The following is a 26,503-nucleotide window of genomic DNA, read 5'->3' as shown; positions in this document are numbered from 1 at the left end:
GTGGTGGCAGCAGAATCCATAATAGTGTTTAAAAGGGAAGTGGATAAACGTTTGAAAAGAAATAATTAAGAGTATGGGAAAGGGCAGGGGGCGTGCAACTAATTAGACAGCTCTTTCAGAGAGCCGGCACAGGTTGGATGGGCTGAATGGCCTCCTTCTGTGCTGTAAAATTCTATGATTCTGTAAAGTTCTGCAATACCACAATTAGTGGTGTTCATATCATTGGGACTGATGTGGAACAAGTAGAGGGCACACGGTTAGGGGAGGCACAGGACTGAGGCCCATAAGGTTGCCAACCCTCCAGGGATGCCCCAGAGTCTCCAGGAACTAAAGATTAATCTCCAGGACACTGCTGCGAGCAACCCGGAAGAAAAATCATAGGAGCAATAAAAAATTGTGTTCTAAAAAAAATGTGTTGAACACTTTTGTTTATTAATTATAAAAATATCAGACATAGGGAAAAAAGGCTATTTGACCGACAATTAAGAATCATCCAACCGGCTAATGAAGAGTCTATTTGCTTTCTGATTGGCCATGGGAAGGCGGGGCTCCACCAAGATGGGCATGTTGGGCGACCAATGGCAGGAGTATGGGGGGGGGGGGGGGCGGGGCAGTTGGCGGCAGGCAGTCATGTGATGAAATCTCCAGGAATATGTCCGACCAGAGTAGGTGCTTAATTCGCAATTCGAGACTCATCAAGTGGAGGCTGTGTACCTCCCAGCAAGGGGGTGGGGGAGAGAAAACCAAACAACAACAACAACTTGCATTTATATAGCGCCTTTAACGTAGTAAAACGCCCCAAGGCGCTTCACAGGCGTGATTATCAAACAAAATTTGACACCAAGCTACATAAGGAGATGGCCAAATGCTTGGTCAAAGAGGTAGGTTTTAAGCAGCGTCTTAAAGGAGGAGAGAGAGTTAGAGAGGCGGAGAGGTTCAGGGAGGGAGTTTCAGAGCTTAGGGCCTAGGCAGCTGAAGGCACGGCCGCCAATGGTGGAGCAATTAAAATCGGGGATGCGCAAGAGGCCAGAATTTTAGGAGCGCAGAGATCTCGGGGGGTTGTAGGGCTGGAGGAGGTTACAGAGATTGGGAGGGACAAGGCCATGGAGGGATTTGAAAACAAGGATGAGAATTTTAAAATCAAGGCGTTCCCAGACTGGGAGCCAATGTAGGTCAGCGAGCACAGGGGTGATGGGAGAACAGGACTTAGTGCGAGTTAGGATACGGGGAGCAGAGTTTTGGATGAGTTCAAGTTTATGGAGGGTGGAAGATATGAGGCTGGTCAGGAGAGCATTAGTATAGTCCAGTCTAGAGGTAACAAAGGCACGGATGAGAGTTTCAGCAGCAGATGGGCTGAGGCAGGGGCGGAGATGGGTGATGTTATGGAGATGGAAGTAGGCGGTCTTGGTGATGGAGCGGATATGTGGTCGGAAGCTCATCTCAGGGTCAAATAGGACACAGAGGTCGCGAACAGTCCGGTGTCAGCCTCAGACAGTGGCCAGGGAGAGGGATGGAGTCGGTGGCTGGGGAACGGAGTTTGCGACGGGGACCAAAGACAATGTCTTCGGTCTTCCCAATAAAGGGGCGAGTCAGAGCCCACCACATACACTGTACATACACAAGTGGTGACACTGAGATAAACAGCATACAGCATTAGACCCAAGTTGTTTTTACCTGGTCTGTGCTCTATGTGAACCTGATACTTTGTCATAGATGGGGTGTCTGATATGAAATGTGGAAGAGTTCTCCCCAGTGTGCTCCATGTAATGATATAGTAGGAACATTTGGAGGCATTTCCCGACTTAAGTGTTGATGTTTCATATCAGTTTCAGCATGTAATTTGGAGACATTCTCTTAATAATCAGTGTCTGACATTTTATCAATTGGACAATCAGTTAGACCCAGACTTCATTAGCCAGGAGTCTGCAAGATGGAATTTGGAAGCAGTGGTTAAACTGCTGTATATAAAATAGTTTTAAATCCCAATAAAGTTAGTTCCAATTCATTTAAAGTTGGATGACAGTGAACTCCTAAACCAGGTTCATAAGAAGAAACTTAAGGGGCTTAGAGGATTAAATTTTGAGGACAGGTAGCATAAACTTGGCTTGTGTTCCCTTCACTATAGAAGATTGAAGGGTGATCTGATCGAGGTATTTAAATGTTAAAAGGATTCGATAGGGTAGATACAGAGAAACTATTTTTTCTAGCGGGGGAATCAAGAACAAGGGGACGTTAGCTTAAAATCAGAGCTACGCCATTCAGGAGCAAAATCAGGAAACAATTTTTCTCACAAAGGGTAGTGGAAATTTGGAACTTCCTCCCCTCAAAGACTGTGGATGCTGGGGGCCAATTGGAGCTTTCAAGATAGATGTCCTGACCAATATTTATCCTTCAACCAACATCACTATAAACAGATTATCTGGCCATTTATCTCAGTGCTGTTTGTGGGATCTTGCTGTGCGCAAATTGGCTGCCGCGTTTCCTACATTATAACGGCGACTACACTTCAAAAAGTACTTCATTGGCTGTGAAGCACTTTGGGACGTCCTGAAGTTGTGAAAGGCGCTGTATAAAAGCAAGTTCTTTCTTTCTTTCCATATGTCTCCTGAGGCACCGTGGTATGTACCTAAACATGAAGACCAAAAGCTTGGATGCCTGTGACTTAAAGGTATCTGGGAAACAAGATGGCAGCTAAGTTAAGCTTGCCAACTCTGGTTGGACGTATTCGTGGAAGTTTAATCACATGACCTCCCACCTCCAACCGCCCCGCCCCCAGACTCCAATCATTGGTTGTCCAACACGCCCATCCTCACGATGCCCCGCCTCCGTAAGCCAGTTGGAAAATGAACACTCTTCATTATGGTGACTGGATGAATCTTGACTGTCAGTCAGCCACCTCTTTTTCCCCATCTCCAATATTTTTATAGCTAATAAATAAAAGTGTTCAAAAGTTAAGACCCAGATGAGTTTTCTCCCAAATATTGTCCTGGAGATTAATCTTTAATTGCTGGAGACCCCAGGACAATCCTGGAGAGTTGGTGATCCTAAGCTGAGCGCGAACCTCAAATAAACTGCCTGCATTCAGATCTTTAAACAAATGACTTGCACCAACGCACAGAGCATGATGGAGATCTGTAGCCTGGACTGCTGCTATGTAAAACCAGTCGCCGACTATCCCATGAAGACAGCTCAGACCTGCAGCCTCAGCGTGTATATTCGTTCAGCCTTTTCTCCCGGGGAGAGTCCTGGTCTCTGCAGGTAACCTTTCCCAGCCAGGCATGGAACATAAAATGGAGCAGTGGGCCGTACAGCCTCGAGTCAGAGCCCTTCCCCATGAGTGGAGTTGAGTTGTTCCATGAATGGAGTTCAGGTGTTCCATGGGTGGAGTTGATCCGTTCCATGAATGGAGTTGAGGTGTTCCATGAGTGGAGTTAAGGTGTTCCATGAGGGGAGTTGAGGTGTTCCATGAATGGTGTTGAGGTGTTCCATGAGTGGAGTTGAGGTGTTCCATGAAAGGAGTTGAGGTGTTCCATGAGTGGAGTTGAGTCATTCCATGAATGGAGTTGAGGTGTTCCATGAATGGAGTTGAGGCGTTCCATGAGTGGAGTTGAGTCATTCCATGAATGGAGTTGAGGTGTTCCATGAATGGAGTTGAGGCGTTCCATGAGTGGAGTTGAGTCATTCCATTAATGGAGTTGAGGTGTTCCGTGAAAGGAGTTGAGGTGTTCCATGAGTGGAGTTGAGTCATTCCATGAATGGAGTTGAGGTGTTCCATGAATGGAGTTGAGGTGTTCCGTGAAAGGAGTTGAGGTGTTCCATGAGTGGAGTTGAGTCATTCCATGAATGGAGTTGAGGTGTTCCTTGAGTGGAGTTGAGGTGTTCCATGAATGGAGTTGAGGTGTTCCATGAAAGGAGTTGAGGTGTTCCCCCTCAGTTTAAAGTGAGGACTTTGCATCCAGCCGAGATTGAAAGGGCTGAAAGTCTTGTCTTCTTGCTGGCTGAAAGTTCTTAAGTGACTGGGTCAGTCTCAACCCAGTTCCTAGTGGTTACGAGCCCCCAGTACAAAACCGCCTGTCTATCAGCACAAGCTGGCTTTTAGTTGGCAGTCTCACTCCATGGTTATACAGGCAGCTGGGGTGGGTATTGCAAATGTGCCTTGGTGCAAGAGCTCTTCTGAAGTTGGCCTAAGGTTCATTTTTGGAGCAGCTTTACTCCACATCCCATTAACTGCTAGACCTGACCCAGAAGTGCTCAGTGCTAACATAGGGTGACAAAAGTGGAAGGGTTTTACACTCCTCAGTACTGACATCCCTCAGCTTGACGAGCACAAGATTCCTTCCAAAAAAAATAAAGAGGCCGTTAATGCTCAGCCCTTCCAGTGAGAATGTAACGGAATGGCTATTCTACTCCCTACCCGGAGACCATCCCATGTATTGATCACTCTTTGTGTGAAGAGGTACCACTGACGTCAGTCCCGAACCTGCCTTTTGCCAGTCCCGACCTCTATCTCCTTGTCTTAAGGATGCAGTTTAACTCAAAATTGAACAGGGCACCGCCAAGATTGAAGAAAAACAAGATAAATCAAAGAAGTTGGGGTTAGATGAAGCTAAACTTCAGTTTACAGGCGGAAGGTGAAAACTGAGGGAAGTAAAGAGCTCCTGAGAGAGAACGAGTTGGAGACAGCGCCTGTTTCCATATAATGAATACCAGACCATCTATTACAGGCCCAGAGGCAGAATTAAACTCTGTACTTGTGCCTTTGTCAACATCCTTTACAATTGTGTCTCCAACAAGACTTCAGGTTTTTGGCCAACTTGGTAGTTGCCAACCCTCCTGGATTGGCCAGGAGTCTCCCGGAACTGAGGACCGATCTCCCGAGCATTGCTGCTTTCAGACCGAGACAAAAGTACTTTCTAATGGCCTCTAAAGGCCAGAGCTGCACTCTTCGCTGCTATTGGTCGATAAGTCCTAAATCCAACAATAGCTGCTCAAAGAACGGCCCCAAGGCCCAATTCACGCCGTTAAAGTCCGCACGGTGAGAATTAATAAGCAGCCAGCATTGTGGGACACGACCTTTCAGCAGCATCAAGTCTCAGCTGTTAGGGAAGGAAAGAACACAGGAACATAGGAACAGGAGGAGGCCATTCAGCCCCTCGAGCCTGTCCCACTATTCAATTAGATCAAGGCCGATCTGTATCTTAACTCCATCTACCTGCCTTGGTTCCGTAACCCTCAATACCCTTGCCTAACAAAAATCTGCCAATCTCAGTTTTGAAATGTTCAATTGACCCCCAGCCTCAACAGCTTTTTGAGAGAGAGAGTTCCAGATTTCCACTCCCCTTCGTGTGAAGAAATGCTTCCTGACTTCACCCCTGAACGGCCTAGCTCTAATTTTAAGGTTATTCCCCCTTGTTCTGGACTCCTCCCACCAGAGGAAATAGTTTCTATCTATTTACCCTATCAAATCCTTTAATCATCTTAAACACCTCAATTAGATCACCCCTTAATCTTCTATACTCGAGGGAATACAAGCTGAGTCTATGCAATCTGAAGCTCCTTTATAAAATAATCTTCAATCCTCGCCTTCTGTAGCCTCGATCTGTCGGAGATCAGTACTGATTTAATTTTGTGGAGGAACGACTTTCATACTCAAGCTTTGCACTGATAGCAGTCCAGTCTGATGCAAGAGAGTCTGGTGTTCAATGCTGTCAGCTTGGACTGGGGGTTAATGGTACCTCTGCAGGGCTGGAATAGCGTGTCATTGCTCAGATTGTTTTCAACAATGCCTGTGGCAGACTTTCTTTTTTAGAACATGCCTTGGAACAATGTGATCCTGCTTACATTGCTGCACATCGATCTATCCCCCGAGTCTGAAAAAAATCCTTTCATTGTTTGATGTACAGAGTTACTGATTTGCACTAGAAACAGTTTGGGGAGAGAGTACACTGAGTCTCAAGGAAAATCACAGCAGGACAGAATTCCTGCGATCATTATGTGCAGTGAAATCTCAAACAGGTTTAGGAAAACTTCCTCTGGTATTTCAAGCGAGAACGCCTTGAGAGAGCAATAGAGCAAACTTTTACTGAAGAACGAGCACTGACAGAAAGATGCAACCCAAAGTTGGGACAATAGGACGTAAAGGTGTGATGGCGTGCGCCCTGCAGAAGATAGTCTAAAAGGAAAGGATTTGCATTTATGTTTATATAGTGGCAGGGATCAGAACCCAAGGGACAATTCCCCCTCCCCACTCCTCACCCCCAGTCCTATTCCGCCCCTGTCCATTTTCAGGAAAGGAGGTTCCCCCAGACCGATGAACCTCCCCACTAAGTCCTAATTGTATCCGTTCCCCTGACGTGACAGTTCTCCCGATTCCTGCACTGATGGCTGCGTATAATTAGCTGGCTGCAGAGACCCTGATTACTGCCATTTCCAAAAAATGACTTGTTTACAGGGTTCAGCTAAAGGTGAAACGTGCTGCGCCTTTTATATCCATTGGCCTGTGACACCAGGAAGGTGAAAAATCTTGCAGCAACACAGCGGGGAGGGTCTGCAGATTGTGCAAGGAGCTCATTGTCCATTCCGTTCCTCAACAGACTCGCAGATTACAATTACACGGCCTCTACAGGCATCGGCTTAATCCTGTTGCCACCCTCACTGAATCTCAGTGCTCTGCACTGCTACCATTGCACCATTACACCCACAGTTGTGTTTCAGAGAGCATTCACCACCGCCCCCCTGGTTATCAGCTGTAGACACCACCCTTTCACCTCTGAGGCCTACATTGAAAGCCAGACTGATGGAATGAAAGTCTCCTCTCCCCGAAGGCTGCAAGGGCCCTCCATCCACGAGATGAGGTCATGCTGTCTCAACGCTGGTCCTGTCCCCGGAAGCGTCAATATTTACAGGGAGTCCCCGGCAGTGTCAGTATTTACAGGAGGTCCCAGGGAGTGTGTCGGTATTTACAGGGGGTCCTCAGGAGTGTGTCAAATATTTACAGGGGGTCCCTGGGAGTGTGGCAATATTTACAGGGGGTGCCCAGGTGTGTGTCATTATTTACAGGGGGTCCCTGGGAGTGTCAGTATTTACAGGGGGTCCCTGGGAGTGTCAGTATTTACAGGGGGTCCCAGGGAGTGCGTCGTATTTACAGGGGGTCCCTGGGAGTGTGTCAGTATTTACAGGGTGCCCCTGGGAGTGTGTCAGTATTTACAGGGTGCCCCTGGGAGTGTGTCAGTATTTACAGGGTGCCCCTGGGAGTGTGTCAGTATTTACAGGGGGTGCCCGGGAGTGTGTCAGTATTTACAGGGTGTCCCTGGGAGTGTGTCAGTATTTACAGGGTGTTCCTGGGAGTGTGTCAGTATTTACAGGGTGTCCCTGGGAGTGTGTCAGTATTTACAGGGTGCCCCTGGGAGTGTGTCAGTATTTACAGGGTGTTCCTGGGAGTGTGTCAGTATTTACAGGAAGTTCCAGGGAGTGTGTCAGTATTTACAGAGGGTCCCCGGGAGTGTCAGTATTTACAGGGGGTCCCCAGGTGTGACAGTATTTACAGGAAGTTCCAGGGAGTGTGTCAGTATTTACAGAGGGTCCCTGGGAGTGTCAGTATTTACAGGGGGTCCCCGGGAGTGTCAGTATTTACAGGGGGTCCCCAGGTGTGACAGTATTTACAGAGGGTCCCTGGGAGTGTCAGTATTTACAGGGGGTCCCTGGGAGTGTCAGTATTTACAGGGGGTCCCCGGGAGTGTGTCAGTATTTACAGAGGGTCCCCGGGAGTGTCAGTATTTACAGAGGGTCCCCGGGAGTGTCAGTATTTACAGGGGGTCCCCAGGTGTGTCAGTATTTACAGGGGGTCCCCAGGTGTGTCAGTATTTACAGGGGGTGCCCGGGTGTGACAGTATTTACAGGAAGTTCCAGGGAGTGTGTCAGTATTTACAGAGGGTCCCCGGGAGTGTCAGTATTTACAGGGGGTCCCCAGGTGTGTCAGTATTTACAGGGGGTCCCCAGGTGTGTCAGTATTTACAGAGGGTCCCCAGGTGTGTCAGTATTTACAGGGGGTCCCTGGGAGTGTGTCAGTATTTACAGGGGGTCCCCGGGAGTGTCAGTATTTACAGGGGGTCCCTGGGAGTGTGTCAATATTTACAGGGAGTGCCCGGGAGTGTCAATATTTACAGAGGGTCCCTGGGAGTGTCAGTATTTACAGGAAGTTCCAGGGAGTGTGTCAGTATTTACAGAGGGTCCCCGGGAGTGTCAGTATTTACAGAGGGTCCCCGGGAGTGTCAGTATTTATAGCAGCGATGAGATGGGTTAGTCATATTCTTATTATTTCCACAAAAAAAATGTAAAACCCACATTTCTTGATAAGTTCAGTTAATTGACCACCCAAGCGTGCACACAGTCTCAGCCACACATTCCATACAGATGTGTAACAGATCGGCGGAGGATGTGCATTTAAAAAAAAATCTGAACAAGAAGCTTGACATTGAATGAGGATAAGCAAAGGGTGTCCTGGAGTGACCCTGAATCTGATGGTCTGGTCCATGACAGATCCTCCATTATCTCCTCTCTCTCTATGTGGGAAGGAGGGTCAGAAACCAAACCAGACACTTTGCACCTCGTGCTGTAGGCACCGTTTCTTTGCCTTGTTTTTTTTTTTGTTTTGGTGGCGGTTTCAGATCATCAGCCTCCACCTGCCGTGCACCTCCGATAATACAGTTGCCTCGTTCTGTTCCCTGTGTCGGCCCGGGGAACGGGCTTGTGTCATGGCGCCATCACGACCTGTTTGCACGTGGCGACCACACCGGGCAGTTCGATGGCGCGCTGGGACCCATTCTCGGCATGTTCTTGACTGTGCTATCGTTTGAGTCACCGCACAAGCATGCTGACACACGGAACCAGCTCGCGGCTGTTTTTTTATTCATTCATTCTCAGGGATGCGGGCCTTGCTGGCAAGGCTGGCATTTATTGCCGACCCTAGTTGCCCTCAGAAGGTGGTGGTAGGCCTTCTTCTTGAACCACTGTTTAATACCAATTGAGTGGCTTGCAAGGCCACTTCAGAGGGCATTTAAGAGTCAACCACATTGGGGACTGGAATCACATATAGGCCCAGACCGGGTAAGGACGGCAGGTTTCCTTCCCTAAAGGGACATTAGTGAATCAGTTGGCTTTTTACAACATTCCTTCAGCATCGTGGTCACTTTTACTGGTACCAACTTTTTATTTCCAGATTTTTTAAAAAACTGAATTCAAATTCTCAACTGTCCTGGTGGGAGACTCATGTTCTCTGGATTATTAGTCCAGGCCTGTGGATTACTAGTTCAGTAACATAACCACTACACAACCGTACCCATAATGTTTAGCAGGCCAGAGCAGGAAGTAGCTCTTCTGCTGGTAAATTGGGAATACCCTTAAAAAAAAAGAGTGGGTCACCCCGGCCCCCTAGTCGAAGGTAGATTGGGTCCTATTTACGTGCAGCCGATGGTTTATGGAATGATATAGAACGTCACAGCTCAAAAACAGGCTTGTCACATTTACCATCAGCTGCACGGTAACAATAAAAGGAGGCACTGGCTGAGGCTGAGAATTCCCGAGTATTATTCATCCCAAGGAAGTAACCAGGGTTGTGGAGCTGATTGATGTGACCATACAATCTGAGCATTGTAGGTGTTCCCTTTCTTCAGTAAAGATCAATGTTTCACATCAGCTTTAGCGTGTAATTTAGAGACCTTCCTTTGAGAATCAGTGTCTGACACGGAGCGATGAAAAGAGAAACTGCAAATTCTGGAAATGTGGAACAGAACCACAGAGAGAATGCCGGAAATACACAGCAGGTTGGTCAGCATCTGTCAAATGACAGGTGTAAACCTGAAATATTAACCTGTCTTCTCTCTCTCTCTCTGTGTATGTGGAAGGTGCTACCACATGGAGTGGTTGAGGCGAATAACATAAATGCATTTAAGGGGAAGCTAGATAAGTACATGAGGGAGAAAGGAATAGACAGATATGTTGATAGGGTGAGATGAAGTAAGGTGAGAGGAGGCTTGTGTGGAGCATAAACACCAGCAGAGACCAGTTGGGCCGAATGGCCTGTTTCTGTGCTGTAAATTCTATGTAATTCTAGGTACAAATGCTGATTGGCCTGGTGTGCATTTCCAGCATTTTCTGCTTTTGTTTCTGACAGTGTATCAACTGGTTTGAGATACGCTGCTCCTACGAGAGATTGAAGACGGAGTTTGGTAGCAGAGGAGAAATGCTAAGAACTGCTGCAATTACCGTTGTTTTAAACCTTAATGAAGGGTAAATCCTCTTTTATTCAAACCTTGGATTACAAAGGACCCTAAGATAAATTCAAAATAAGAACATCATCACTTTTTAAATCTGAGAAACCGAGGTGAAGAGGCTAGGCCCACAGCGCAGGACAACACTAAGGCTGACGAGAGCACGAATGAAGAGGAGGTAAATCGAAGAGCAGTGGGTGGTAATGTCAAGCTTAGTTATTAAAAGCCTGTAAATTGTAGGGGAAAGGCCAAACTGAGGGAGGTGAAGAGTTCCAAGATTTGAGGTCCTGGGAAAGAATGGGTTAGAATAGGAGATGCTACAATGGGGGTCATTTTCAACTGTTACCTGGACAGTAACCAGGAGGAGCAGATTGCCCCCCCATTTATAGAACCCGCCCAATTTCTGTTCCGTTGGCAGTTCAACCATGTCAGCAGTGGCTCTCGCCTCCGAGTCAGAAGGTTGTGGGTTTTGGTGGCCCCACTCCAGAGACTGAGCACAAAATCCAGGCTGACACTTCAGTGCAGTACTGAGGGAGTACTGCACTGTTGGAGGTGCCGTCTTCCGGATGAGACGTTAAACCGAGGCCCCATCTGCCCTCTCAAGGTGGATGTAAAATATCCCACAGCACTATTTTGAAGAAGAGCAGGGGAGTTCTCCCGGGTGTCCTGGGTCAATATCTATCCTAAAAACATTTTAAAAAAGATTATCTGGTCATTATCACATTGCTGTTTGTGGGACTTTTATGTGCGCAAATTGGCTGCCACATTTCCTACATCACACCAGCAACTACACTTCAAAAAGCACTGCATTGGCTCAATACGTCAAAAGTGCTTTGGAACGTCCTGAGAACATGTCTTTCTTTCTTTTCAATCTCTACTTTAAACCATCACACGGAGTTTTTGTGATGCTCCAGAAGCTGGGTGTCCTAACCAAACATTGGCCTTCTGCCAGGCTCATGTCAAGCAAGAGGTTCCTTCAACCACAAACACCACTGCTGACACCAGGAATCCGCACAGAGTCTATAATGCTTCCTAATTTATCATTCCATTCCCTCACGGCTAATCTGTTTCACTCACACACTTCCGAGCACGAAATGAACAAAATAAATCCTCCAATAAAGTATGCAGGGGATGACGGGCAGCTGAAGTGCCATTTTGTTTAGCTTTAAAGAAATTCCACAACTTCAATAGATTAGTTTCAGTTTGGTCCCCATCAATAATGTTCACATTTGCTGGTACTTTTTGTTAAATGCCCATTTTTTGAGGTAGCCTAGTGGTTACTGCCCATTTCCTGAAGTGATCTAATGGTTACTGCTCATTTTCTGAGGTGGCCTGTGACCATTTTCTATTATAATCTTCTGGTCATGTGTCCATTTGGAATGATGATTCAAGGAACATGTCTTCCTATTGTCTGGTGATTTTGTAGTCAGATGTCCATTTTCGCCAGTGGCCTATGGACCTGTATCATCTGGTAGCAGGGAAGTAATCGATATCCTAGTGCCTTAGTGATGTTTATCCATCCAATTTATTCGTTTCCAGTGATGGGTTTCCATCCAACTCCCTGGCAACCTTGTTTATTTACTTTTTGGATTCAGGCCATTGAAGTTTGGAGGGTTCAAATGAATTTTCATCCCTACTATCAAGGACACGTCTCCCACATGAAAAATGCACTCCTCCGGGTAAACTGTAATCTTCTTCAATGCAATCTCCATCTGCAAACAACAAATTAAACCCTTCCACTAGCTAACCATACACAACAACAGCAATGACAACAACTTGCATTTATATTGCGCCTTTAATGTTGTAAAACATCCCAAGGCGCTTCACAGGAGCGTTATTAAACAAAATTTGACAAGAGTCACATGAGATATTGGGACAGGTGACCAAAAGCTTGGTCAAAGAGGTAGGTTTTAAGCAGTATCTTAAAGGAGGAGAAAGGGGTAGAGAGACAGAGAGAATTAGGGGGGGAATTCCAGAGCTGAAGGCACGGCCGCCAATGGTGGAGTGATTAAAATTGGGGGTGCGCATGAGGCTAGGATTGGAGGAGGGTTGTAGGCCATGGAAGGATTTGAAAACAAGGATGAGAGTTTTAAAATCGAGGCTTTGCCAGACTGGGAGCCAGTGTAGGTCAGCGAGCACAGGGGTGATGGATGAATGGGAGTTGGTGCGAGTTAGGAGACGGGCAGCAGAGTTTTGGATGATACACTGGAATATATTTTCCTCTGGGTACATTTTTCTCTTTTAGAAAGAAATGTTTTGTCAGATAAATTAGTTTATCGGTGCTAAGGATGAGATGCTATATTATGCGAGGAGAGACTTGAGAAACTAGGGCTATTTACACTGGAGTAGAGAAGGCTAAGAGGAGACGTGATACAGGCTTTTAAAATTATGAAGGGTTCTGTTAAGGTGAATAAAGACTAATTCCGTTTTCACACTTCCCAATATCTTCAATCCATTGGTAGAGTGAACCCAATGAAGATGTTCTGAAAGTGCAACTCAAACTGACCGTGATGCCATCCCTCCTGACCTGAGACATCAGTTCACAGTCAAAAGAACGAACATAAGGTTGACAAGTCCACCAGATTTAATATGGACAGGATAGAAACATACAGTGAAGTTCTAAGTTTCACCGTTTCCTTTATATGATTGAACTACATGACATGCTGAAGCCACGAATGAACTTGTTGGTGTTGTTTTATTAGTAATTTTCTGTTTTATACTATCTGCCTCCAAAGACTATAATAGCTTTTAAATTCATTCTTTCTACTGCTCTTGAGAAACTTCCTACTCGGTGTCTCCTTTCAGAAATTCAGTCTTTAAACATCCCAGCTCAGGGCTCGAAGCCCTGAGTCCCTGCTCATGATGGGATGTTAATGTTAACCGCCTGCCAGTTATTCAAAGCAAACACATCAAAGGGACTATTGTGAAACTTTTATAACTCCACGTCATCCCAAATTAGGCCAGAACAATTTATGATTGTCATTAAATGGGTTACAGAGCAGAGCTATCAAAATAATTGCCTCTGAAATTATTATTGCTGTCACAAACTTGTCTCCTACCCATTCCGTTGAACTTGGCCTAAATTTTCCGAGCCTAAAGCTGATCCCCTAAACCTGAAGAGATCCTCTTAAAGTAAATGAGAGAAGAAATATCAGGACTTTGCATGGTCTTTGAATTATTGGTTTTATAATTATTGTGAGTAGAACATTCTCTCCTAAACCTTTAAACAAAAAAAAAATCTCTCGACACAACCACAGTCTAATTATTTCCAATCTACCATTTGCCAATTTAGTAATAGTCTCCCGAATTTAATACCAGCCTGGCTCACTAATTGAACCTGGTGGAGTAGGCCTATCACTGGGGGCTGGGATTGTTCCCACTCAGCTCCAGGCAACCCTGCTAACCCATGCCCTAATGGGCAGGGTGGCATGGGCTGGGCACTCAACAGAAAGCTAATCATTGCTCTGTGTTGGATAGTTATGCGGTTTTAGTTGGTTAATCTCCAGCAGTACCCACGGACACATAGGAGGTCCCTAAACCTTGGCACTGCCAACCTGCACCTAAGCTCTCTGGACTTAAGTGAGTGGGGAGTGTCCCTACAGGGAGATTGTGTGCCCTCTATATCGGGCAAACCCTACCGGTGTAGATTTCTCATTAGCCTGATTTGGAGGCTCTAATACATGGTAATGGGTTTTCCATTTTATATATATTAGAGGCAGGCTCCTATTCCCTGGAGTTTAGCAGGTTGAGGGGTGATCTAATCCAGGTGTTTAAAATGATCATGGGATTCAAAAAATTCAGCGTCTGGGGGCTGTAATCTCGCAACTGACCTCTCATGTAAGACTCAACTCTTGCCCATTCCATCTTCTCTTTCTGTCTCATTCCTTTTGCCAAGGTCCACAACTCTGTCTCAAGTAGGTATGTTTTAAGTTTCAGTCGCATGGTTTCCTTCCCTGTCTGAGACATCATTCCTCAGTTAAATTGTCCACCTCTGACTTCCTTCTTTTGACTTGCGTTCCACGGTAATGAAAGAAATATATGTAAGGCCTTATCGCATCTCGAAGTAGCTTGCTCACAATAAATTATGTGAAGTACAGTCGGCAAATGCAGCAGCCATTTTGTGCTCACAAAACATCAAGGACGAACAGTTCGCTGAGGGGAAAACCCAATTGGCCAGGAAAGCTCCCTGTTCTTTTTCAAATAGCGCCAGGGATCTTTAATGTCCAGCCTGGAGCTTCAGTTTAGCATCTGATCCCAGTGATGGCACCTCTGACAGTGCAGCACTCCCTCAGTACTGCACTGGAGTATCAGCCTGGATGATGTGCTCAAGTCTCTGGACTGGGGCTTGACCCAACGACCTTTGGACTCAGAGGCTAGAGTGCTACCAACTGTGCCAAGCTGACAGCGATCCCTGCTAAACCTGCTACAATCCAGCCCCATTCCCAGCTTATTTCTCAAAGGTTACTATTATCCCTGCTGTTTTCCTGAACCTCTCCATGTTTCCCACAAAAATCAACTGACGAACTCAACTGCATGAATGCAAAACAGTGTCCAAACGGGAGAACAGAAAGTGAGAGATGGAGAAGTAAGATCTTAGGACAGGGAAGGAGAGTTTTTCAAAACTACAAAACCTAGAAAGAAAATGTATAAACACGGCAGTTGTGTATTGCGAGTATTTATAGGTGGGTCACTGTGACCAACAAACCCCCAATGTAGCCAGTAAATGTACCACGTGATGAAGAAGCCAAACAGACCAGCAGGTCCCAGATTCCAACCCAACTTGCAATGGGCTACAAAGTGGCACTTGTCGTAGTTAAACAGTGACTCCTGAGGGCCAGGTAATGACAAGATCTGTTTGGCTGGGATGCCCCCCACCCCCTCCCCCCCACCCCAAGTTCAAACAGCAAATCTAGACAGGATCTGTCTAGATTCATACCCGGATAATGACCATTTGGAGTGCAGCCAGTGCCCTGTGGAACCATACCCCAGCATGACTAAGTGCTATCAAGAGTGGAATGGATTGGTGGCAGGGGAGCAAAGGATTTAAATTAAGGTTTGTACATTAAGCTGAGGTTGACATAAGTGTGCTCATGGACATGTGTGTGCACACGCATGTGTTCAGGGCTGGGGGGGTGGGGGGGGGGGGGAGAGAGGGAGGGGGAAAGGACATAACAGTGCATGAGAGCCGAGTCCTGACGGGCACTATATTACCAGGTGACAAGCACGCTGCACAGCGACAGGACACTAAGGAAAGGAAAATGGGAGAACCGCAGAGAAAGAAAAGCAGAATTTGGTAGAGATGTGAGTGTGAGGCAGCGATAGAACTCACACTCAGTCTGGCTCCAGTCCATTCTCTCTCAGTTTACAAGCTGCTTTGAAGTGGCTGAGAGATGTTGCAATGCTTTTAGCAGACAGCCCATGGGCAAGCCTGCCTTGTAATTAACTCTTAACGTTGGGAGTGAAATTATCTGTAAAATGAACACCTTAAATGAAGGAATTCTTATCAAATTCAAACTTGACAATAGCACTGGTAAGAGATCTCTGCAATAAGTGTCTATTTGATGGTTTGTCCCACATTTCTTTTCTGTTTGCCTCCTGATTAACATCCTGCTCGTCAACTCAAAGGTCTTCCGTGAATTCTAGTTTGGTTCAGTTGGTGACACTCCCGGGGTCAGAGGTTATCAGTTGCCCCCCCACCCCCCACTTTAGGATTTGAGCTGATAATCTTGGCGTTTCAGAGCAGAACTGAGTCCCTGGCTGCCTGTTCAGGTGGATGTTAAAGATCCCAGGGCACTATTCAAAGAAGAGTAGAGAGTTTTACTGGTGTCTTGGCCAACATTCCTCCCTCAACCAACATAATCAAAAATAGATTAACTGGTCATTCTATCTCATCGCTGTTTGTGTTATGTCACTTTGGAAAAAAATGGCTGCCATGCTTGTTGGCGTAACAACAGCCAATGCATTTTTCGGTAAGTCAGTGCACGTGAACACACTTTGAGATGTCTGAGAAACGTGCTAAGTTTATACATAAACGCAAGCCTTTTTCTCTCTTTCGACCGCTGATCATAGGAACAGGAGGAGGCCATTTAGCCCCTTGAGCCTGTTCTGCCATTCAATGAGATCAAGGCTGATCTGTGACCTAACTCCATATACCCGCCTTAGCCCCATATCCCTTAATACCTTCGGTTAACAAAAATCTATCAATCTCAGATTTAAAATTAACAATTGAGCTAGCATCAACTGATCCCTCTACTCATCCACATAAAAATTCCTAACTAACCTTTCTGGCACTAAAAGATGTGTTTCGCATTCAACATCACTGCATCTGCAAAAATAGTTTCCGAGAGACCACATGTCAGGATGAAGGAACCCCGCTGTTCCTCCATACTGGAGTGCGCACTTACAGTTACTTTACAGCACACAGATCATATATTATGATGTCTCAATGGACGTACAAACCATAGACTGTTTCACTGTCGCTGTTGTCCCATACTGGCCTCAGCAATAACAAGATAGATGGATATGGGTTTGGGGCACCCGATTCATACAATTACTATAAATGAGGGAAGCCATTCAGCCTATCTTGCTCCTCAATTCAGAGGGAGTCGGAGAGGACTTTCCCAGGGTTTTTTTCCCCATTATTGGCCCTGGGATTTTTGCCTCTTCCATGAGATTAGACGGGAGTAGGAAGTGTCTAGACAAGTTTGCCAACCTTCACGAATGTGGGCCAGGCTTGGTGGACCAGCTGGTATTTTCCTGCTCTTCATTTCCGTATGTTTGTATGTTTTAGAAGGGTAACCGCAGTACATTAGACACAAGGTAAAGGTGAAATGCACAAATAAGGGCTGAGACTGATAGACAGAGACCCAGCACCATCAGACAGAGGGGCATAAACAGAGAGATAGAGAAACACAGACCAAAAAGCAGAGGGACATAAGGCAATAGTGCAGAGAGAGGCAGAGGAACACAGGGACAAAATGAGAGGCAGAGAGGCAACATACAGAGTGAGCACAAAGTGTCAGCTGTGGCTCAGTGGGTAGCACTCTCATCTCTGAGTCAGAAGGTTATAGGTTCGAATCCCACTCCAGGAACTTGAGCATAAAATTTACGCTGACACTCCAGTGAGGTGCTGTGTTTCGGATGAGACATTAAACCGAGGCTCTGTCTGCCCTCTCAGGAGAGGCATTCTCATTGTCCTGGCCAATATTTATCCCTCAACCAACATCACTATAAACAGATGATTTGGTCATTACCTGTTTACTGTGCACAAATTGGCTGCTGTTGTTTCCCTGTATTACAACAGTGACTACACTTCAAAAGTGCTTCATTGGCTGTGAAATACTTTGGGACGTCCTGAGGTCATGAAAGATGCTGTATAAATGCAAAAGACTCTTTCTTTCAAAGAGAGACAGAGAAACACAGAGGCAGAGTGAGGGACAGAAAGGCCGGGGCAGTGTTAGAACTGAGAGTCTGTGTGGAGAATCAGGAGGCGGAGCAAACTGCCAGGATTGATATTGGATGGCTGGAGATGGAGGCGGAGCTTCCTTAGTCAGTGGGTCAGTCTGTCTTTGAGCTTCAATTGGTGGTGGTCCAAAGCGTGAGGTGCAAGAGCGACATGTGTTCCAGCAGAAGAGGAGAGCGCAGTGCGAGGGTAAAATGTAGGGGCCCCAAACCAAACCTTTGCACTGGGCCCCAGCCAGGCAAACACAAAGAATGACAGAGAAACACACGGAGTGAGAGACAAATGGAAGCATCACAGACAGAAAAGGGAGAGGCACAAACAAGAGAAATACAGAAAGCAGACAGAGGCAAAGAAACAGAGACAAGGATGAAGGGGGATTGGTGGACACAAGAGCGAAAGAAGCCTATTTCTTCACCACATCGATTCTACTGGGTGTGAAGGGTACAGCTTAAAACAGTATTGGCATTGTGTCGTACGAGGGTTATGTCATGCATTACACAATCTCAGGAGTCACAAATGAGCCTTAATTTGAAAAATGGTCCACTGCAAATAATAGGCCGACCTGTGTGGTACAAGCAGGGTACAAACCCAACAGTCAGCACGCGCACAAAGGTTCTCCAACAAAACTGCTGACATTTCTGAAGGCCAATCTCTAGACTGGGTCAGTTGGGCAGCTCACACAATGGGAACACTGTGCATTTAATCTTTGGTCTAGTGGAGCAAAATTAATAGCCGACACTAGACTGACACCCGTTCGGTTCATAAAACTCAAATGCAGTCTGAGGTGAAAGAGAAAAAAAACACATTTCATTGTCTTTCATTTCCTGGCTCCTTGCCAGCAACTTATTTTACCTTGTTAATCAAACCAGCATGAAATTAAACTGAGGCTCCCAGCTCCCATACATCAACACACATTATCCACTTAATCCCAGAGCAACCCTTGACCTCTGTAGGTAGGGTCTGCTTTCTTTAGGGCTGTGTGTTTGTGCAGGGCCCACTGCGAGACATTTGCGTTTTGCTTTCTTACATATTTCAGAGGAATTCGAGAGATTAAAAATCCCTTTGCATTTCCCTCTACTGTTCACTTTGCGACAAAATCATTAAAGTCTCACAACGTGCTATATTTCAGCAACAAGCTTTGCACCAGGAGAGCCAGATGAAGACAGTCAGGGGAGCAGGTTACTGTTGGGCATCCTGTTTACCTAACGATGCCTCCATTCCATGGTCATTGAACACAGTGACCCCAAGCTCCCTAGGACTGCAACATAGGAACAGGAGGCAGCCATTCAGCCCCTCGAGCCTGTTCAGCCATTCAATTAGATCATGGCTGATCTGTATCTTAACTCCTTGGTTCCGTAACCCTTAATACCCTTTGTCTAACAAAAATCTATCAATCTCAGTTTTGACATTTTCAACTGACCCCCAGTCTCAACATTTGGGGGGGGAAAAAAAAGAGTTCCAAATTTCCACTACCCTGTGTGTGAAGAAATGCTTCCTGACATCACCTCTGAACAGCCTGGCTCTAATTTTAAGGTTATGCCCTTTGTTCTGGACTCCCCCCACCAGAGGAAATAGTTTCTCTCTATCTACCCTATCAAATCCTTTAATCATCTTAAATACCTCAATTAGATCACTCCTTAATCTTCTATACTCGAGGGAATGCAAGCCTAGACTATCCATTTACCCATCTTAGCTCCATAGACCTTGATACCCGTGTCGAACAAAAGTCCTAGGACTGGAGAGAGTGTATTTTTTTTTATTTGTTCACGGGATGTGGGCGTCGCTGGCGAGGCCAGCATTTATTGCCCATCCCTAATTGCCCTCGAGAAGGTGGTGGTGAGCCGCCTTCTTGAACCGCTGCAGTCCGTGTGGTGACGGTTCTCCCACAGTGCTGTTAGGAAGGGAGTTCCAGGATTTTGACCCAGCGACAATGAAGGAACGGCGATATATTTCCAAGTCGGGATGGTGTGTGACTTGGAGGGGAACGTGCAGGTGGTGTTGTTCCTATGCACATGCTGCTCTTGTCCTTCTAGGTGGTAGAGGTCGCGGGTTTGGGAGGTGCTGTCGAAGAAGCCTTGGCGAGTTGCTGCAGTGCATCCTATGGATGGTGCACACTGCAGCCACAGTGCGCCGGTGGTGAAGGGAGTGAATGTTTAGGGTGGTGGATGGGGTGCCAATCAAGCGGGCTGCTTTATCTTGGATGGTGTCGAGCTTCTTGAGTGTTGTTGGAGCTGCACTCATCCAGGCAAGTGGAGAGTATTCCATCACACTCCTGACTTGTGCCTTGTAGATGGTGGAAAGGCTTTGGGGAGTCAGGAGGTGAGTCACTCGCCGCAGAATACCCAGCCTCTGACCTGCTCTCGTAGCCACAGTATTTATATGGCTGGTCCAGTTAAGTTTCTGGTCAATGGTGACCCTCAGGATGTTGATGGTGGGGGATTCGGCGATGGTAATGCCGTTGAATGTCAAGGGGAGGTGGTTAGACTCTCTCTTGTTGGAGATGGTCATTGCCTGGCACTTATCTGGCGCGAATGTAACTTGCCACTTATGAGCCCAAGCCTGGATGTTGTCCAGGTCTTGCTGCATGCAGGCTCGGACTGCTTCATTATCTGAGGGGTTGTGAATGGAACTGAACACTGTGCAGTCATCAGCGAACATCCCCATTTCTGACCTTATGATGGAGGGAAGGTCATTGATGAAGCAGCTGAAGATGGTTGGGCCTAGGACACTGCCCTGAGGAACTCCTGCAGCAATGCCCTGGGGCTGAGATGATTGGCCTCCAACAACCACTACCATCTTCCTTTGTGCTAGGTATGACTCCAGCCATTTGAGAGTTTTCCCCCTGATTCCCATTGACTTCAATTTTACTGGGGATCCTTGGTGCCACACTCGGTCAAATGCTGCCTTGATGTCAAGGGCAGTCACTCTCACCTCACCTCTGGAATTCAGCTCTTTTGTCCATGTTTGGACCAAGGCTGTAATGAGGTCTGGAGCCGAGTGGTCCTGGCGGAACCCAAACTGTCACATTACAGGGGGGGAGGGGGCCTGGAACACAAGCCAGATCCCAGTTTTGCCACAGTTCCACCCCATTTGACCAGGATCTTTAAACGGCGGTCAGGCCAAGGGACAATCTTCCGCCCCCCCCTCCCCTCACACCCCAACCACCTCAAGGCAGGGGGGAGGGGGCAAGTCCGGCAGAGTTCCTGGCCTTCCCCAGGAAACTCCTGCCTTCACACCTTTGAAAGGCCTCAGCCTTGCAGGAGCGGGCAGCCTGCCCCGGCGTACACTGATGACCCCCCGCGCGGAATTTGGGCCCGGCTTTTTGGATCTGGACGAGGCGAGCAGGAGTTGCGCTCCGCCAAACTCACGCCAGTGAATCAGGGCCCCGGGATTTTCCAGGCCAATGAGTTGGGGTTTTTCGGTAATTACGTGAATGCTGGCTGGGTCAGCACCTGGCTTGGTGTGGAGTAGGAGCCAAGTAGAATAGGGAGGTCCCAGGTTCCGTCCATGGCCCGTGAAAACAACACGGACTGTTGCACTTTATACAGAGCCTTCGACGCTGAGAACGTCCCAACGCATTTGACAGAAAGCAAGGAAAAAGAAGCCTTGGGCCTCCTTTACCCCAGGCTCCCCCCGATCGTGTCCAGAGCTCCCCCCACACCACCCAACTTACCTGACTCCCGGGGACGGCTCCTGCAAGATCCCTGGCTGCAGCCTCCTGCCACTCGAATTCTTGGGAGTCGAAGAGAAGTTATGGAAACGGCCATTAAGATGGGCCTGGTGTCCACGTCTCCTGACTCCCCGGGTTTGCTGCTAGCTTCGGAGCTCACATGCTTCATCCCTTTAAAATCTGGCCCGACGAGTGGCCGTTTGAACGAGGAACTGGAGGCTGGCCAGAGGCACTGGGACCAGACGGGAGACCAGTCAGAACCTTCCGGAGAGGATGGTCAGAAAACATACCGGGAAGTTGTCGGCGGGGGGGGGAGAAATCAAACTAAAGGACAATATTTCTTTAAGTAACGCATGTCAAAACATACAGGCCTTCCCCCTGGAAATGGCTGCTGAAAGCAGGAAGAGACCTTTGCATGAAAATCTACAGGGATCAGAAAGTTCGCTGACAAAGATGCATGAATTACAGCCAGCATAATGTCCACTGCGACAATGAATCTTACTACTGAAAGAATCCATCGCAGCGGCCTGGCCTGTGGTTACAGCCCAGGCTGGAACCACCAGTAACACTCAGCAGCACAGTCACACTCATCACAGAATAGAAGAACGAACTTGCATTTATATAGCACCTTTCATGACCTCAGGACGTCCCAAAGCGTTTTATAGCCAACAAAGTACTTTTTGAAGTGTAGTCACTGTTGTAATGTAGGAAACGCAGCAGCCAATTTGAGCACAGCAAGATCCCATAAAAAGCAATGTGATAATCTGTTTTTAGAGATTTTGGTTGAGGGATAAATATTGTCCGGGACACCGGGAGAGCTCCCCTGCTAGTCTTCAAAATAGTGCAATGGTATCTTTTATGTCCCACTGAGAGGGCAGACGGGGCCTTGCTTTGGCGTCCCATCTGAAAGATGACACCTCTGACAGTGCAGCGCTCCCACAGTACTGCACTGGGAGTGTCAGCCTGGATTTTATGCTCAAGTCTCTGGAGTAGGACTTGAACCCACAACCTTCTGACTCTGAAGCGAGAGTGATTGATACCCACTGAGCCACATGTGACACCTGGAGCCTCGAGGGGGCACGTAACAAAATTAAGTTTGTCACCGTTAATCTGCATACACTTCAAGTTCGCTGATACCAACAGATTCTAGTGTTCTGAGTTAGGATTTGTCCACCTATGAGGTAACAGCACTAAGAACAGGCCTTTCTAAAACTCCAATCGCACAAAATTCAAACCGGACAAATCAGCAAGTGACAAACATAAACACAAACTAAATCGAGCTGCCTGGGCTCGGAGGTCCGGAATACCAGGACTCAAGGCCTGCACATGCGGTTTGTAGGCTTCTGGACTCGGTCACCACGGGAACACAGCCACCATTTTAAGTAGTGTGCCGTACAGGCAGATTACGACAGTTATACTGCACCGGTCCCTCAGGAGAGCCATGTACAGGCAGTGTTTGCAATCTTTAAACAGGAGCCTCAGTGTTGGAATAAAGACCAGAAACTGCAAGTAATTACCCATTAGATAGCTGCTAACTTAATTACATTTTATTTATCTACAGTATAACTTTTTATATCAATACAATATGTGACAACTTGGTGCATTTTTCTGTTTGTCCTTTAGTAATGCATACCATACACAATAAGTTATCATTATTATAAGTACCAACGTTACCCAATTACATGTCATCCTTATTCAATTATCTTCCAAATCTAGCTTCATCTATTAACATTCTTGGCCTCGCTTTATCCCCTGTCCTTAAATGGAACTCCCACTTCTCCTCCAGATCTAAATCAGCCTCCAAGAAGCTCAGTTTCCCCTTTTGTGCCAAACACTTCTGTTCTGTTCAACAGCTCTTAACTTTTAACAAAGCCCATGTCCGTGCAAGACTTGAATACAGACCAGGGTTGCCAACTCTGGTTGGACGTATTCCTGGAGGTTTCATCACATGACTTCCTGCCTCCAATTGCCCCACCCCCACACTCCCGCCATTGGTTGCCCGACATGTCCATCCTCACAGAGCCCCGCCTTCCCACGGCCAATCGAAAAGCGAATAGGCTCTTCATTACCCAAATGGATGATTCTTGACTGTCAGCCAAACAGCATTTTTTCCCTCATCCAACATTTTTATAACTAATAAACAAAAGTGTTCAAAGAAATGTTTAAAAAACACTATTTTTTAAGGCTCTCGATAATGTTTCTCCCAGGTTTGCTCATAGCAGTGTCCTGAAGATCAAACTTTAATTCTTGGAGACTCCAGGGCCATACCGGAGGGTTGGTGACCCTAATACATACCCCCATATCTGGGCTGTGCTTCTAACCCAACTCTCTCTCTCTTCCGCAATGGACACAAGAATAAGCCGGCTGTCTGATAGGAAGTGCTCCTTCATCTCTCTCTCCGTGGCAACACCTCTCTGTTTTGTCAATACTACTGGGACCACTGCTTCTCTGAGTGTCCTTCTCATCTTCCTCCTAAACTCAGAATCAAGACTCAGGGCACTGTCCCCTACTATATAACTCATTCCATCGCAGGACCTCAAAGTTGTGGAACTCCATACCTCCCTCAGTCTTCCTTTCTTCCTTACAGCTTTTAAAACAAAAAAAAATTGTCGTCACCTAGAAAGAAAGCCATGATGTGGAGATGCCGGTGATGGACTGGGGTTGACAATTGTAAACAATTTTACAACGCCAAGTTATAGTCCAACAAATTTATTTTAAATTCCACAAGCTTTCGGAGGCTTCCTCCTTCCTCAGGTGAATAGTGTGGAAAAAAGAAAGAAAGAGCAAGCTTGCATTTATATAGCGCCTTATCACGTCCTCAGGGCAACAACAACAACAAGTTGCATTTATATAGCACCTTAAAACGTAGTAAAACGTCCCAAGAAGCTTTACGGCCAATGGACTACTTTTGAAGGGCAGTCACTGCTGTTATGCAGGCAATTTAGACAGAGCAAGATCCCACAAACAGGGGATGAATGGATGACCAGATAATCCATTTTTGGGAGCATTGTTTGAGCGAGGAATAACACCAGGAGAAAATCCTACTCTCTTTCAAATACTGCCATGGGATTTTTTTATGTCCACCTGAACAGGCAGATAGGTTTAACATCTCATCTAAAAGACAGTGCAGCCCTCCCTCAGTATTGCACTGAAGTGACAAGTTAGATTGTGGACTCAAGTCTCTGGAGTGGGGTTTGAACTTACAACCCTGTGATGCTCAGAGACAAAGGTGCTATCCACTGGGCCACAGCTGACACCTAATCACCACTTCCTGATTTACAAAATTTCTCTTTTACTCTTTTCAACCCTGCTGGTGTCCTGCACTACAAGCTTTGACCCTTCACCAATACCCGTCAACACAATCAGACCTTCCCCACCTATTGGAACAAACAGGTAGACTCTGTCAGACTCTGCTATGTATTTGTTTCTCCAGTGTCTCTTTACAAAGAGCGAGAGGCGACATGAGGAGACATTTTTTTACGCAGCGAGTTGTTATGATCTGGAATGCACTGCAGATTCAATAGTAACTTTCAAAAGGGAATTGGATAAATACTTGAAGGGAAAAAAATTGCAGGGCTTTCGGGGAAAGAACAGGGGAACAGGACTAATTGAATAGCTCTTTCAAAGAGCCAGCACTAGCATGATGGGCTGAATGGCCTCTTCCTGTGCAGTACCTACTATGATAATGAAGGCATTTTTGTTCTTTTCCTCCTTCTCATGAAAATACAAGAATGAAACTAACTTATCTATGTCAACACTAAAGGAGCTCTTTATACCAGACCCCCTATATCTATTGGCAATCCTCTGTGTTATCTAAACTTTTTATTCCCCTTGCAGCTTCCCCCCTCCTCTCCTGAAGGCGCTGACTCCTCCTGGATATCATTCCACAACCGCCAGATATCCTCCCGTACCTCACTCAACTGGGCTCCGTTCATGTGTGTCCGTGTTTGAAAGCTAGTTGATCAGGTTAGTGTCAAGCCCACTTAAACCAGACTGTTTTGTCGTAAAATGTGTATTCCAGGGTGTTGTATCTGAATATAACCTTTATGGTCTGTCAATTAACCCAGTTATGGCCTAGGTGAAGCATCAATCTGTTACAATATAAACCTCAGTGTCTCTGATAATAATTGTTCCCATAAAAACAAGCTCTCACCAATGGGGGTATAGATAGCATTAGGCACTTGTTATTATATTACCTCTCACCACTGGAGCAATTGGGACCCTCAGTATCAACAGAGACTAGTGACAGACACAAACCCACAGGGCAACCAAGAGCATCAACCTCAACAGAGACTAGTGACAGACACGAGCCAGCACAGGAACCAGAACCATCACATCAACAAAAAGATAAAACTACAGAACCCAAGTAAAAAGAAGAAACAGAGGAAGCATTTCAATGTTTTATATCAGATATTGAAAACAAACATACCCAAAAAACCCATTAAAAATATTGCAACAATCCTGGGGCTGAAATATTAAGAGACGACGATTTGTGAATAAAATGCACGAGTAAGTAAAGAATAGAACTTTTAACATCTATTCCTCCAGATAGACGTTGGAATGAACTTCAGGCCAAACCTAAGTGGAACCTCATTGATTACAGAGTTACAGACAATTACACAAAAGAAAATAACTATCCCTCCAGTAGGATAAAACGTTAGAGAATCAAATAAAAAAAAACACTGGCAATATTTACAGAGAAAATATAAACAGCTGAAACAAAGAGTAAAGAGGCACATTATCAGAAGCTGCAGTTGAAATGTCACAAAGTATTATTCACAAACTCCATAAACAATAACAACTTGGCCCAGACTCTCTGGAATCTGCCATTAACATTCCCTGGATCAGGTCCATGATGTACTTTGGCATGAGAGGCGTCACTGAGCAGTTGTAAACGAAATGGGAGGTGTCACATTGCACACCGGTAAATATTATAAACCAGCAAACGTTATACACCGGTACTACAGGCAAACAGAAATACCAGTACTACAGGCAAACAGTACAAACCAGTACGACAGGCAAACAATAACCTGGTACTACAGGCAAACGGTACAAACCGGTACTACAGGCGAATATTATATGCCAGTACTACAGGCAAACAGC

At 46.2% G+C, this 26,503-nt stretch overlaps 1 protein-coding gene across 1 annotated transcript in view; it reads right to left on the bottom strand.

Annotated features, from left to right (window-relative positions):
- The window catches only part of LOC137300960 (multiple epidermal growth factor-like domains protein 6), a 292,410-nt gene that overhangs the window by 132,580 nt on the left and 133,327 nt on the right, over positions 1–26,503 (bottom strand). The window lies entirely within an intron of this gene.

Source organism: Heptranchias perlo, chromosome 32 (genome assembly GCF_035084215.1).
Source record: "Heptranchias perlo isolate sHepPer1 chromosome 32, sHepPer1.hap1, whole genome shotgun sequence".
In the NCBI taxonomy this organism is placed as follows: domain Eukaryota; kingdom Metazoa; phylum Chordata; class Chondrichthyes; order Hexanchiformes; family Hexanchidae; genus Heptranchias; species Heptranchias perlo.
This window is presented reverse-complemented; position numbering and strand designations above follow the sequence as displayed.